This window comes from Ischnura elegans, chromosome 1, assembly GCF_921293095.1.
Source record: "Ischnura elegans chromosome 1, ioIscEleg1.1, whole genome shotgun sequence".
Classification (NCBI taxonomy): domain Eukaryota; kingdom Metazoa; phylum Arthropoda; class Insecta; order Odonata; family Coenagrionidae; genus Ischnura; species Ischnura elegans.
In genome coordinates this window covers 99087313-99101754 of record NC_060246.1, presented here as the reverse complement: position 1 = coordinate 99101754, position 14442 = coordinate 99087313, and the positions used below count along the sequence as shown (strand labels likewise).

At 40.8% G+C, this 14442-nt stretch overlaps 1 non-coding gene across 1 annotated transcript; it reads right to left on the bottom strand.

Moving 5' to 3' along the window:
* Window positions 1–8626: 8626 nt before the first annotated feature.
* Window positions 8627–8708, bottom strand: Trnas-aga. The gene has a single exon. It is a non-coding gene; the product is annotated as a tRNA-Ser (tRNA).
* Window positions 8709–14442: the final 5734 nt, after the last annotated feature.

The window sequence follows — 14442 nt, the reverse complement described above, 5'->3', positions numbered from 1 at the left end:
CGCAGGGTAATTTGTAGATGTAGATGTAGATGAATTAATAGCTATGAGATGGTTGAGAATGCCATTTGCTGGCGTAACACTTAGATGACGTTATGCGGGGCATAAATATTTGTTATTTCATCGGAAACGAATCAATGTAAACATGAATTCTTCAGCACATTATTCAGTTTTCAATTAGAATGGTCAAATTTAAACCTTTTTAAAGCTCCTCTAACTTCGATGGCTGGGATCGTCAGTCGCAAAATCCTTCATGTTCGCACGAATATTTGAAAAATGCGTGATTCATCATGCCTCACGTTATAGCCGACTAAGTTGTCCCGTGTTCTCCTCGTGGTTTTTAGAGGAATTCTCTTTTCACCCAATTTTCTTAGCACTTCCTCATTGCTTGGTTCATCCATTTTATCATCATCATAATTCTTCGGCAGCACAACATCTCAAATGGTGCCACTCTTTGACTTCTCTGCTGCTGTCAACGCCCAATCCTCCCTTTCATCGAGAATCATACTTCATATGTAGCATCTGATGAATTGTTTACTTTTTTGATCTTAGAGTGCGAAATTTTTAATGGTTTTTATCAGCAGAAATTATAGTTGCCGATCCCAGTGGGACGAGGGCGGGTTAAAGTTCCTCGCCTACTAAACATGGGGTCCACTGTAATGGATGGCTTTTTATCCCCCCATCGACGTGACTATATGTCAAGATCAGTGATTTGGTCAATGGAAAATTCTATGACCAGTATTGGAATTTCGAAGGCAAGCGAGTCGGTTGAATCGTCCATGAAGGAATAGGAGTAAAGTTAACTTTTTGAGGAGAGATATCGTGGAACAAAATATCGAATGATATACAAAGATATTTACTGTCCACTAATTTTTTATCGTACTATCTACTAATTTTACTTTAACAGCTTACCTACAGCACGTGTTTCGATTGCTACACAATGATCATCAATTACTGAGATTTTGTTAGTACCTGATGATGATTGTGTAGCAGTCGAAACACGTGTTGTGAGCATTTGAAATAAAATTAGTGGGCAGTACGATATCTTTGTTTTATCATTCAAGGAATTGGGGGTATATGCTTACAAAATTAGAGTTAGCTTGTTATCTAATTTGCTCGACCAAAACCGTCGATTTGTTTCGATCAAACCTGATGCTCTGTAGGCGATGATGCAGTTCGGAAGGATCGAGTAGGTATGAGCCCACGAGCGTATGCGCCGCCGCTCTCAGCGGAGAAGGTCGTTAGATGTGCAGGGAGGAGGTGCGGGGGGGACGCGGGGTTTGCGGTCAACAGGAGCTCATCTGTGGCAATTGGATCTGTGAGGGGCTTAGGAGGAGAGGGTGGGAGGGGGGAAGAGGGGTTAGGAGTGGTTCCGGGCGAGGCAGGGGGAGGAGGGGTGAGGGCGGCGCGATAGGGGGAGGGGAGGGAGTGCAGGCAGGGAATGTGGGTAAGAAGAAAACCACAACCCAAGACTTGGTCATCACTTGTGGGTCACTGATTGTTAAGTCCGACGAGATAGACGCCCGTGTTTGCCGCGCCACCGCTGCTCCGGACGTCCCCCGATGATACAACCTATACACGGTGTGGATAATGGTATTTTCCCCAATTCTGTGGCGAAGCGCGAGGATTTCTCCCGAAGGTGCCGGTCTGGAACTGGCCTTCATCGCAACAGGTCACAGTCAATTTTGAGCCTCTCTCTGCAAGTAAATGATTCAATCCTGAATAACAGAATATTTCAAAATTAGCTGCTAGAATCTAAAAAAAGTTTTTATCGTGTACTTTATAAAAAATGGTGATTCAATAGACATAGTTATTATAGGGTTGAATCACCATCAACAAATAGGTTGGTAAGAAAATTATTTAAGGGAAAGTTTTTTTTTCCCGTGGGAAGTTCGCACCTCGTACGCTCTCGTGGGTGACTCGTTACTGAATACCCGGTTTATTCTACGGTAATTTCACAAAATTTATCGTCACACTATTACTATCACTAAAGCATTGAGTTTTATTCCTCAAGTATAATATTTACTGGATAAATATCAACGTTTTCTTGTCAAACGTTTAAATGGACTCGATAAATCCCCAGATGTTTGCAAACGGAATTTCTGCACGATGTGAATATTTACTATACAAATAAACTCAAGACACGAGGTCGTTGAATTGCTTATCGCTTACCATGAACTACGGGCGCTGAGTGCAGATAACACTTAGAAAGTCGCGTGCTACTTGCCGCCTTCGGGTCAATGAATGTCGTGCACCAGTCATTTTTTCATCTTTATTGCAGTCCATAGATGCGCGGCACTGGTGTGATGCAGGCATTTATCATTCGGAAATGCATGGTGGGAGACACGCCGTATAAGTGCGCAAAAATAGTAAACGAAGAATCTGGTTTAGAATTTATTTTTAGCCTTATGGGGTGCGGAAATGTTTATTTTGAAGAAAAAAATTAAAAAGGCTCGAGGCGTCCAGATATGGAGGAGAATGCGGAAAGTGAGATGGAGGTAAAGGAAAAAGAACTAGAACCTCTGTAGGACAATGCTGGAATAAAATATCCAATTACGATGTATTATAGGATTATGAAAAAGAGGGATAATGTGGTAAAAATAGTTGTCTAGTATTAAGTAGGGTGAAGCCAAAACAGCTGTGTACTTGATATGTTATAAAAAAGAAACTACAAATGTGTACACATCAACATTCCAATGCATAACATTACATATATAATCAATATCATCATCAAATTATTCCGAAATAGTTTAATATTTTGCCAAGAAGTGGATGAAAAAAAATTTCCTTCCTGAATTACCGGAAGTAACTGATAAATTAATCTTACCTATGAACTCACAAGTCTAGGATACAAATTGCTCTCTTTCAACCCGATGCATCGCGATGATTGGTTTTGATAAGCTAGGAAAGCTTAGCTCGAACTAACCCACAGCCGTACATATTTCAAACATTCGGGATCCAGGCCCATCCGTAGACCACCGTGAACTTCGAGGATACATGTCGAATGAGAAACAAACGCAGATGAGAGAAAAACAATCGAACAGATTCGTTTATGTCCCAAGGACGGTTAGGATCCTATTGTTGCGAGGCAGCGACGTAGGAGAGGTTATTTGGATGCACTCAGTCGGTAGTGGGGGAATGGTGGGGACCGTAGGGGAGGCTTGGAGGAATGTTGGACAAGGTGGTGTGGGATAGGAGGCAGGGGAGGGGGTCGCGGTCACGTGTGAGTGACCCCTTCCATGTCACAGAGGGAGCTAATGAGTCGGAGCTCTTGAAGGGATTAGAGGACAAAGGGAGATGGGATATATTCACACACAACCACATGTACATGTACACACGTATAATACTCCCCTCTTGCCCTTATTTAAAAACGAAATAAAATCTTCCCCTCCTCTCTCCATCCCCCTCCTCTATCCTTGACCCTTCCCCTTCTCTATAACCCCGCCCTTTTTTAAGTGCTGTAGCGGAAAGAAAGCTTGATAAAAAAGAATAATTCGGATCCCTCCCCGGTGACAATATCATCTTTGTCTCCGTCGCATCGTTTTGTTTTTCCGGACCATCCTGATTCGCTTCTTGCGTCATCGGCTACACTCGGTCTCGTGACAATGTTATGATGGTGTTGGGTCGTCTTAGGTCGTAATTCAGTTGACTTTATTTTTCGATGGCAATTTTTTCTGATAGCTCTCCTTCACTTATTTTTATCCTCTTTGCCTTGAAGACCATATCCATCTCTTTTATTTTATACTTATTATAGATTTTATAATTCCGGGTATTTATCCTCGTTGGTTAAAAACTACGGCATAAAGTGAATCATACTCACCCCAACGCGGACCAATGGGCGTTATGAGGCCTCTAAAGCCAGGACGCCTCTTTCAGAGTCAATCTCACCAACAGCTGTTGAAGCCAGTCTTGAACTTGTACTTCTGAACGAGTGAAGTGTCTCTGTTTCCATTTAAATAACTTGATCACATTTATGATTAAAGCATTTATATGTTTTGAGGGGGGATTGGATGTTTGTATTCAACGTAATGATTACTAATCTTTCAATTCTATGAGTTTATTACTTTCATGACAATAGGTAAGTATGTTTTCTAATGAACCATCTTGTTACTCTACACCTTGTAATGTATGTTTATAATATCTTATGTTTATATATCAAGTCTGATTCTTGTTCATTGTATCCCATCCGTATTAGTGACTTCCTTAAGTTTATATGAGAATGTGCATTCGTCTCAAGGAAGTGAAATTTTTAAATTCGAAGTAATTATGCTTAAGTAGTGCATTTCACATTTAATCGCTTTTCTCTTGTCTGTCGTTGCTTCAAGAGTCTCATTTTTTTTACTTCGGGTCCATGTACTTTAATTCTGATTTCTAATCTCCAATTTTCTATATTCAAGATCCATTCAACGTGTTTCTTCATTTGAGGATGGATTGCGCTTTGAAAAAAGTTATTCTTCATGTACAGGAGAATTATCTCAAGCCAAGTCTTTGATGAGACTACGCTATCTCGAGCAATAAAGTCCTTATCGAATGCTGCAATTTCCTCATACTACTTAACGAAATTACAACCGGTGATAAAGTCAAATTGCGATTAAAATCGATATTTACTCTTAAGATAACTAGAGAAAAGCACTTTCTTTATCTGTACCCTCTGATGAGTAACTTCGCGATTCGTCTTTATTTTTAGGATGTTCCTTTAAATAGCGTGCCGTCGATGATACTAACAATAAGATTCATTGGATCTTATTTTTCATGTTCAATGTTGCATGGAACTGAGAAACTGAAAGGTGAACTGAGCCATTTATAGTTTGGAGGAATTGTGGGTATTGACAGACACTTTTTTCGGGTATTTTCGTTATGTTTGGAGAAAGGAGTAGGGCATTATTGCGATCGACGCATTTACAGCAAGTAGGAGTTTCTTTCAACGGTTAAAACTACTCTCTGTTGCGATGAAAGGAAGTGCGATATAAATCTATACGTATGTTACCCTGCCATTTGATGTCAGGCTACCAACATATTGCAGGGATTAAATGGGAACAATTCTCAGAGACGTGTCAAATAGTTTGTTAGATGTGAAAGCAATGCGCTACTGTGTTCATTTTTCTGCTAATTTCCATTTAGCTCCAAAATTAGCCACCAGGGAAAATGAAAGTGACTCGGAAAATTTCTTTAAATTAGTTGTTACGCATTTATGCGTGTTAGACAAGGGTTTATGCGACTTTATTCAATATATTCCATGCGATCAGTATTGTTATTGGCTCTGGCAGTTGTGTTTTGTTTTGAAAAATGTATAATGTCATTTGAAAATTTTTTTAAATTAAACTATTCCTCTGAGAGACCAAAACGAGTGAAAAATTTAATAAAATGCAACGCTTTACGCCAACCAAGCGTTGACTCGAAACGAAAGGCTTATGACAGCAGGCATTTCAATTGATAAAACATGTGGGTTAAACCGCGCCTTATGTCTTACAAGTAGTCAACGTTTCTAACCCTCTGCAGGGGGCCTCTTCAGGACTAGTGCAGTACACAGCGGGGAATAAATGTTGACGACTTTTAAGACACTAGACGTGGGTTAACTCAAAATTTGAATCGATTGACATCTTGTGGACCTCGAAAGTTCTAACAACTTTATCGACAGCAGACATTTTTCCATATCGTTATTTTAAATGTAAAAAAATTCGCATTGTTGCCATACATTTATATCGCGATCTTCTCTAGGTAAAAAACGTAACATGAGAGTTCTACCTGCTATTGTTCCTCTCTTACCATGCCGTACCTCCCTCGCGGTGTGATAGTGAGGTGCGTGGAGGAAGGAGTTGGTGCGAGGCGTCCTAGGTAGAGGAGGGGGAGGGGAGGAGTGGGGTGTGGGTCGGGTTGGTGGTCGACGGCCGGGGTGAATAGCCCCGCGGGGAAATCGCTGGAGCTGAACGCATGGAAAGAGAGAGAAGTTGTCGCACCTCTCCTCAGCCACCCACTCCTCTCCGGCAGCAGCATCGCCACGCTCCGACAGCGCCCCCCCCCCCACACACAAACACAAACAACGAAAACCGCGCGCGCGCGAAAGAAAGATAGCTCGCCGAATGGCACATGCCCTTATTAGAGAGTTCGAGAGATGCCCTAAGTCAGCTTTAGAGTATGGGCATGTGCTTGCCAATGCGAACGGAACTCTTGAATGAAAAGGAAATTGTTCAGTGAAGGCACTTCTGGCAGTATAAAAGGCATCATATAGAAGAATTGTCTATGTAAGTTTCGCCATCAGCTACTCCTTGATCAAGATATTACCTTACCGGAAATTATCTTCATGTAGTTGTTGCGCATTTATGCATGATAGACATACATTTATGCGACTTTATTCAACATTTTTCCTTGTGATTAGTTTTGTGATCGGGTGTAGCAATAGTATGCAAGTTACGATATAGGTCGGTCATTAGGTGCAAGAAGGCAGTTGCTATTTCGTTTTTCTGTTGTTATACTATTTCAATTGTCCACTAATTACCTTTTGCCTGATAATCTGCGGTTTGGAGGGCATTATCGTTTTCCACTTACCTTATCATTCGTAAAATACGCCTTTTTGCAAGCAGTTGTTTTCAATTTTATTGAAGGCAATGAAACTGTTGGGTTGTGTATCTTCAGGGATTTTGGGAGGAGACCAAATTTTCTTCTTAATTTTTTTTAGCGTTTCTCTCAGACCCAACCAACGTTCTAGTACAATGAAGGTTAGAGACTGTGGAAAATTAACTATAAGTTATGTCTTGTATAAAAATAGGTTGAGATATTTTTTATGGTCACGCCTGTCCATGATATCTTTTCCCCTTTTCCCACTAACAAGTAAGTATGAAATTCACGTCTCAACTAATGTTTCTTATGGCCACCTTCCTCTGCTTTTATACCCGTATGTGGAGTGACATTTAGAGAGCAAACACACTCGTTTCGCAATGAATATTCATGAGGCTGCAGATTTTTGTCCACCACTTACGGTCGGGGCCACTCCTTAAAACACCACCTTAGCCCTATTTGTACACACGCGTTGCATATCTTGCCTCCCTCACTGGAGACATTTAAGCTGTAAAGCTCAAAACGTATTGCATGTCTGCAGCCGCGAAGATTTTTTAGTCTAGGATTTTGGGTGGGGGAGATGAATTTTGGTTTCAGCGCATCGATCGAAAAAAATATGAGTTGACTCTTACACTCCCGTCCTGAGACTGAGAAAAGCACCGAATTTGAGATTGTGCGAGTGCTGCTGTTTGACTTATAGCAGGAGGTTTTATTGAGGAGTGGAAACTTAATTTTCATTAAATGAGGATGCATGTGAGGGCATGTAAATCAGCTTTCGGGCCTTAAATTCATTATTTTTTATCAATTTTCATAAAATAATCGACATCATTGCGACTGTATTTATTTGTTGTTAATACGATGTTTTACTGTTGCCAGAGGAGAAACTTTTGCCCTTTTCAATGCTCATTTTTGGGAATTTTCCAATCGATTTGACGCTATAAAGGTGTGTCTTTTTTATTTCCCTGTCTGATATGGTGTTGGAATATTTGGTTCTAGCCTCTATCTAGGGATAGAAACATTCTAGTTCCTTCTCGTATTTCCCGTTTACTTTTCCCTTTTATACTCTCTTACCCCATAACTTTCGTCAGGCTGCTTACTTCATACCTTCCCCTCTCTCTGACGGTAATCCAGTGTCCAAGAACAATAGATTGATTTTCTGATATCACACTATATATGTTATCGTCGTTGATGTTTACCAAGTGGGGCAAAGTTTGTTTGTTGTCGATCTAGCAGAACATCACGACCTGTAGCTTACCGTCGTCCACATCTAAGTCACTCAGTCCTCCCTTGTGTTAGCTTCCTTAAAATCTCAGTCTTCCGGCAGTCTTCAGGGTCAACTCGAATCTCGCTGACCCGTTCCATCCTTCCTATCGCTCCGTAATCACATAACGCTCCGTTCCGCCTTTCGGCGAATTTCCTTATTCCTTCGAGGCAAACACCTCCATTCCACGATAACCCTCTTAAAGTGGATGGATGCAGATGGTATTTCGCTACGGGGGAGACTTTTCGCCTCCCGTGGGAACCCAATATTTTGGTGGATGCTTTCTTCTTAATTTCGATTCATTGGTCGAAATCAACAAATGTCTCCTTCCATCTAGATTCTCCTAGTCAAATTAACAAAGAGGTGACTTTTATTACTTCTGTGAGGTCGATTTATTTTGCCTTTTCGTAGCAATAAATTGACTTTTATAATGTGCAGCATATATCATACGACAATAAATTGGATTTTATTGCTTTCATACTGGATAGTCTTCATATTTAACTGGGTTTTATTTCATTCATCTTCTCCTCCTATCAAAGAGTTTGATTTTATATTATGATATTGCATGTTGTTGTACCCTCCAGCTTTTGACAATATTTATATGTGCAAATAAAACAAATATAATTCTGCAATACACTCCCTACTTGTTCCAAATCAATGGATAGGATAGGGTAGAGCTCAGCGCCGACTGCGACACTGACGTGCCAGGCGAAGCCACTAGCTTCAGTTAGAAATAATGAAGCCGTGAAGCCGTACGTATTCATGATTTCGTCGATTGTGGACGGTGAGAATAAAATTTCGGCGAAAAAAATTCGCAGTCGGTAGGATTCGAACCTACGCTCCCAGAGGGAATCTGATTTCTAGTCAGACGCCTTAACCACTCGGCCACGACTGCTTGTTGTAAGGAGAGTGGAAGGCTTAAGCCTAATTATACGCGAGGGAACAGTTTGACCTACATATGGGGAGGAGAAAGGCACACTGCCTCACGTCTGCATTGACTCCGTTTTCGTGTATTCGCGGGGTAGTCAACATGTCTTGAGTGGGAATGTGGAGAGCAGAATTTCGGCATGAGGTTAGCAAATGCTGAGGTTCTGTGCCTTGAATAAACTGATCTACTAGTACTCACTATGGAAGTATTATTGCCCCACTTGTGGAGTACATATAATACGCACTTCGAGCCTGGCTCGCGCACCCGTATTTAACTTTCTCTCGATATTCTTGCGGGATTGCATCTCTGTCTTCACACGTTGAATTTCCACCTTAAAGAAACATTTATTTCGAATATTACTGTCGGAGGGGATTAAAAATAATCATCGAGAAAATTCCTTTGCCACCCAACCTCTCGGAATTTAAATGCTGCTATCCTCCTTATCTATTGTATGTCTGATCAACAGTGATTGGTACCTGTCACATTTAGGCTGCCTAGGTGGCTTAGGATACAAACGTCGCAATCTATTTACCTATATGGAATCTTCGATGGATAATTATCGTTTTTAATTAGCTACCATCTCGTTGAGCAATGCCTCACTGAGTATAAGGCTAATAAGGCAATTTAAATTTTTTACACCGTCTTACAAATCAAACACCATCTTGAAGACCAGAGAAGTATCAGAATATGATTAATGACTTCCGTATTTTCCGGACCGTGTTCATTTAATGTTGAGTAACCTCTTGGGAATTTTAGATTTTTTTCATGCTGTGGAGTAATGAACCAAAAATAAATTAATTGCAAATACACTGAAGTCATATTGGAAATTATAAAATACTTTACAGGATGTAACTTCAATCACTAATTCATCTCGTCTTTCTGGGAATGTAATGAACCAAATGAGGCGAATTCATGCATTTAAATGCCAAACGATAGTATATCAATTTTAGATAAGTGACTGAAACTACAGACCAATATTTAGTAATTGAATGCTGCACATTGAATCCTGGTCGTTAACCCCATGAAGTAGAACTGAGTAAACCAGTTATTTTGAAGCATTGGCTTTAGAGGACGCATTATTCTGTTTCGACGGCATGTATTTTGTGTTTTTTTCCGCAAAGGATTACTTGTATTGTTATTTTTCAAATAATTACGGAATTAACGTCAACATTTGCCTTAGTCCAAAATATGAAAATTTAACATCAGAGAAAATACCGAGGAGTAATTTTAAAATTTAAGACAGGGTCAAATGTTGGCAAGGTTTAAATCTAATTTTCTCGAAAATTACAGCATGATAACCTTAGCTGTTCCTCACGAAAAAAAACACTGATGAAGCGGTGATGATGCCATAATGTATGGATACCACCATCCCTAATGAAAACATCCTGTGATGAAGGTAATAAGATACGTAAGGCTTGGCTGGAAGGAGTTGAAACAAGCATAGATGCTCCTCTGTTGTGTGAATCGGTTTCCATTGAGATCGAAGGAGTATGTGCAATCTTCACTATGGAGCGATTTCTGCGCAGAAGTCGATGCATATTGGATGACGAGGCCCATGGACCAGTGGCGGCGGCTGTTGAGTGAATCACTTGGGTCGCGGCCTTGCAAGCCGCTCATGAGGCCTGCTGCTACTGCTATTCATCTTATTCACGGTGGAAAATTATTGGGTCATCTCGGGATGGTCGTGACTCACTTTCTCCCCTTCCTCCCGTGATGCTCAGCATCCCCCCTGTTGAAATGTACAGGGTTTTTAAGGCATTATCCGAAGCGCATGCTAATTTGCTCAAAACATGGGTGAAGGGATATTTTTGGAGTAGATGGAGAATATACTTTATGACCAACATGTTGAGAAATCCTCTCTTGGTTAAAAAAAAGGTTTGTGTCCTACCATGCCTTTCGATATCGGTGATGACCAAGCCGTTATCGGAAAATACTTGGTAATCTACTAGTTGCGAAATTTAATCACGATGAAATTTTTATTTTTTTTACTCTCATTTCGTCCGATATCAGTCTACTAACCTGGCTGACTAACTGGACCAGAAACTTTACAGTAAAAATGCATTAAGTTGCCATTATTGATGAATACAAGCTACACCATCTGAAATATTGGTTGAAGAAAAATCTGTACAATTAGTAAGAATGTTCTTATTAACTCTTTTCAGTTACAGTTACATAAACATGTAAACCATTCTCAATATCACAATAATATAATCCGAAGGAAAATTTTATTGGGGATACCCAGCGCTTCTTAAATCCTTCTTAAACATGCTCGAAAATAGGCAAGATCATAAGGTCACACTGTCCAGAGTGCAAGTTAGTGAGAGGCTTATGTAGAGTATTTTATGGTTTTCACGAGTGGGAGAGGAATATTCGTTAGGCTTACATTTTTTCTAGGGATGAGATACCGTAAGACATGATTCTGAAATTAAAGAAAACATTGATAAAGTATAGTAGATTTAAAATGTAAGTTAGTCGTCACATTCCTAGACGATGCGTCAACGCATTTAATCTCTTCAGCTGAAAATGCGTGATGATAACAAAAGATTTGGCTTTTATCCTTTAATGATCGTATCACAGATATTTTACAAATATATTCCCAATATCCCTGTAGATAAATTTTATCAAGTCCCCATGAACGGAGACTTGAGTTCGACCAAAGGTGATTTGGGATCTTCAGAAATGTGTGCTGAATGAAATTCGTATCGGAATTATCGTCTGTCTCTTTCCGATCGCCCTTATCAATTAATCCACTGTTATCTGGTCAAGTTTACGCACATTGGAGTCAAAGTTGCATCACCCGATCTGTAGCATTTCGCCATTTTAACTGCTTACGCTCGTCGAATACTAAAAATTCATTAGATGCAATATTTATATTCTCCTGCAGTGGCGCCTGAGGCTTTAAATGGGTTCACATCTATTCAGTGGCAAAGCAGAGCAATCGAGAAAAAGGGGACGGTCAAATTCATCAAGCCCTTCTTCGCAGTCGATGAAGAAAACCCCGACCCATAAAGGTCATAGATGAGCTAAGAGTAAGTAAATGTGGCCACTATCCAAAAAAAAGTATAAGCAATAACGTAGGTACCTTCACTTATTAAAACGAGCCAACGGGTTGAAGTGATGATTGAGTGAGCGCGTCAGACAATGACGTCTTGTGTTTCTCGAGGAATGCCGTGTGATATGCCATTGAGATAATGGCAATAAATGCATATGGCAGCACGACTTAACACCTGCGCACTTGACGGGGTAACACGTACATAGCCATTTTTCTGCCTAAGTTTGGTTCATTTTACGCCCCATTCACCCTTCCTTCCTATTCTCACTATATGGCTTCTGATTTTCTCATGTGAATAGTTGCCTATTGTGGAATGAAAAGTTTTCCAGTTACTCTTTGCCGTTATTCAAAGTTAAAACTTAAAATTAGCCCATGAATAAATAACAATTGTGATATCAAATTATTTCTTCCGTGGAACTGTGGTTAACTAATAAACTTCTCCTTATATTCTTCCTCTTCTTCCTTCCATGATTAGGGTACTAAGCCTGTTCCGGCTACACATTACCATCTTTTTCTTGGTCTTCCTATACTTCTCTTGCCAAATGGTTGATATTGCATTATATTTTGATTGTAAAATAATGGAATTCAAATAGAATAGAACGCCATCGGACTTAATTATGAAAACATGAAATTATGACATATTTATAGTTATCCATTATATTTCTCAAAATATTCGACTCACTTAATGTGAATGCCGAAAATTTACGTTTTAATTGGTCACTCTGAAAACTTTACGTGCTCTCCCGAAATCCGAACCTAGACCTTTTTCGTGGTGATCCCGTACTCCTGCGAGTTAGAGCTACCTCCAACGTTTAAAATCCAGTCCCCTATTCCTGGACCGATTTTTTAGTTCCCTGGGCGGCACTTAAGCCCTTTCCCAGAGTCCAATGACTCCCACGCAGGAGCCCGTGTTTTTCTATCTCCGCCCACTCTTTACCCTTCTTCCCCCCCCTCTTGGCATCCCTCCTTCACGGTGACCTCCGCCTTCCGGCTGACCCTTTGACACCCGCGAGCCTGTTTTTGTTCCCCACCTCCATTACCCGGCTCCAAAGGTTTACTCATCCTCCGCTTCCGGTTCCGTAGGTGATGCTCTTCAGACATCCCTCTCCACCACGGTCCTTTTCTATCTTCGTTTTTGAACCCATCCCCTTCCGCTCTGTTGAGACGAGGCTGATTCAATCGGATCCTTACCCACGTGTTTCGACGATCCAAAGCCCTACTTACAAGGATTGTGACCTCCAATGTCCCCCACCCCATCGTCTTCCTTTTTTCTTCTCCAAATATCCTCCGCATTAGTGAAGAATCAGTGCAGGAAGTGTTGGATGAATATCAGTCATAAGGAGCAGTGGCGGATCCAGAGAGAGGGTACCCAACTTACGTTAGATGAAATGGTAATTTTGTTCGGATCCCCACTGATGCTGGGAGGTTACCCTCTATACCCCTACCTGGCCCCCCACTTGTCCCTATCCTGCATTCGCAACTGATACAGAGAGAAGGTTTAACTGAAAGAGCAAATCCCGACAGATGCCGTAGCATTATCCAAGTTTTCGTCCGATAACAAGCGACAGAGGTGGCTATAAATTGTTTCACGAATACACTATTCAGTTTTATTTTTCAATGAAACCAAGATTCAGGTAACAAATCAATAGAAATACGCATACATACTACGCTTCTTCGGATAGCGGTATTGAACTGAGGTCACGTTGGTGCGCGAAAAAATTAATTATATTGGAGTGACAGGGAAGCTAAGATTGTATTCCCAATATTATATAGCTAAAATGCATAAGACTTAGATAATCACATATATATGTATAAAGACGGTGGCTACAAACTCTGTGTTTTATTTCACGTGATGTATGTCTCCCTCCTTGCCTGAATATATGATACTGAATATCGGCTTGTGTTGTTCCACTCGCCTCATCGTGAGTCTGCATTGATTTCTACCCATCCACATCCTCTTCCTGCTCATTATGGAAAAGAAGACTGTTCCGTGGCTCTTTCCCCGCCAGAAGTTACTTGCTCGACGGGAGGTGACACATTTATAACATCCCCCCTCGAAGCACAAAGCCACACTCCCACTTAATGGAACAAACGGAAGGGAAGAAACTTATCCAATTCCTTGAGACTCGTGAGATGCCCAAATTGCTACCCTCGGGCCACGAGAAAAAATTATTTCGTCCGGTCAGAAAAAAAGAACGCGTTGCTATCAATCAGTCAACTGTTTCGGCTCAGCCACCCAATAATTTTCTCTTCTTCTACCCCTCGTGGTGGTGGGAGCTTTACACCACAGAGCTCTAGCTTCAGACAGACATAGCTCATCTTCCCTCGAATACGTAGCCTAAACTTTGCCCCTTATGGTTACCAAAGTGTCAGCTTCCTCAGAAAGTTCTATTTTATAGTCCTTCTATTCCATTTTAGTCCATCTCCGATGTGAGGATAAGGGTTTGCAACGAAAATGTGCTGTAATGGAGGATTATGATCTTTTGGTTCCACATCTGCCTTTCTAATGTGTAGCTTCGTGTACTGTTGCCCTAACGTCTTCAATCCAGTGTTTCCTTGGTTCACCTTGTCAATGCCGAACGCATCCGGAGTGTAATCTGTTAAGGGTTATTGCCAAAATAACAGGCTATTGTTAAATAATCTTTAGTT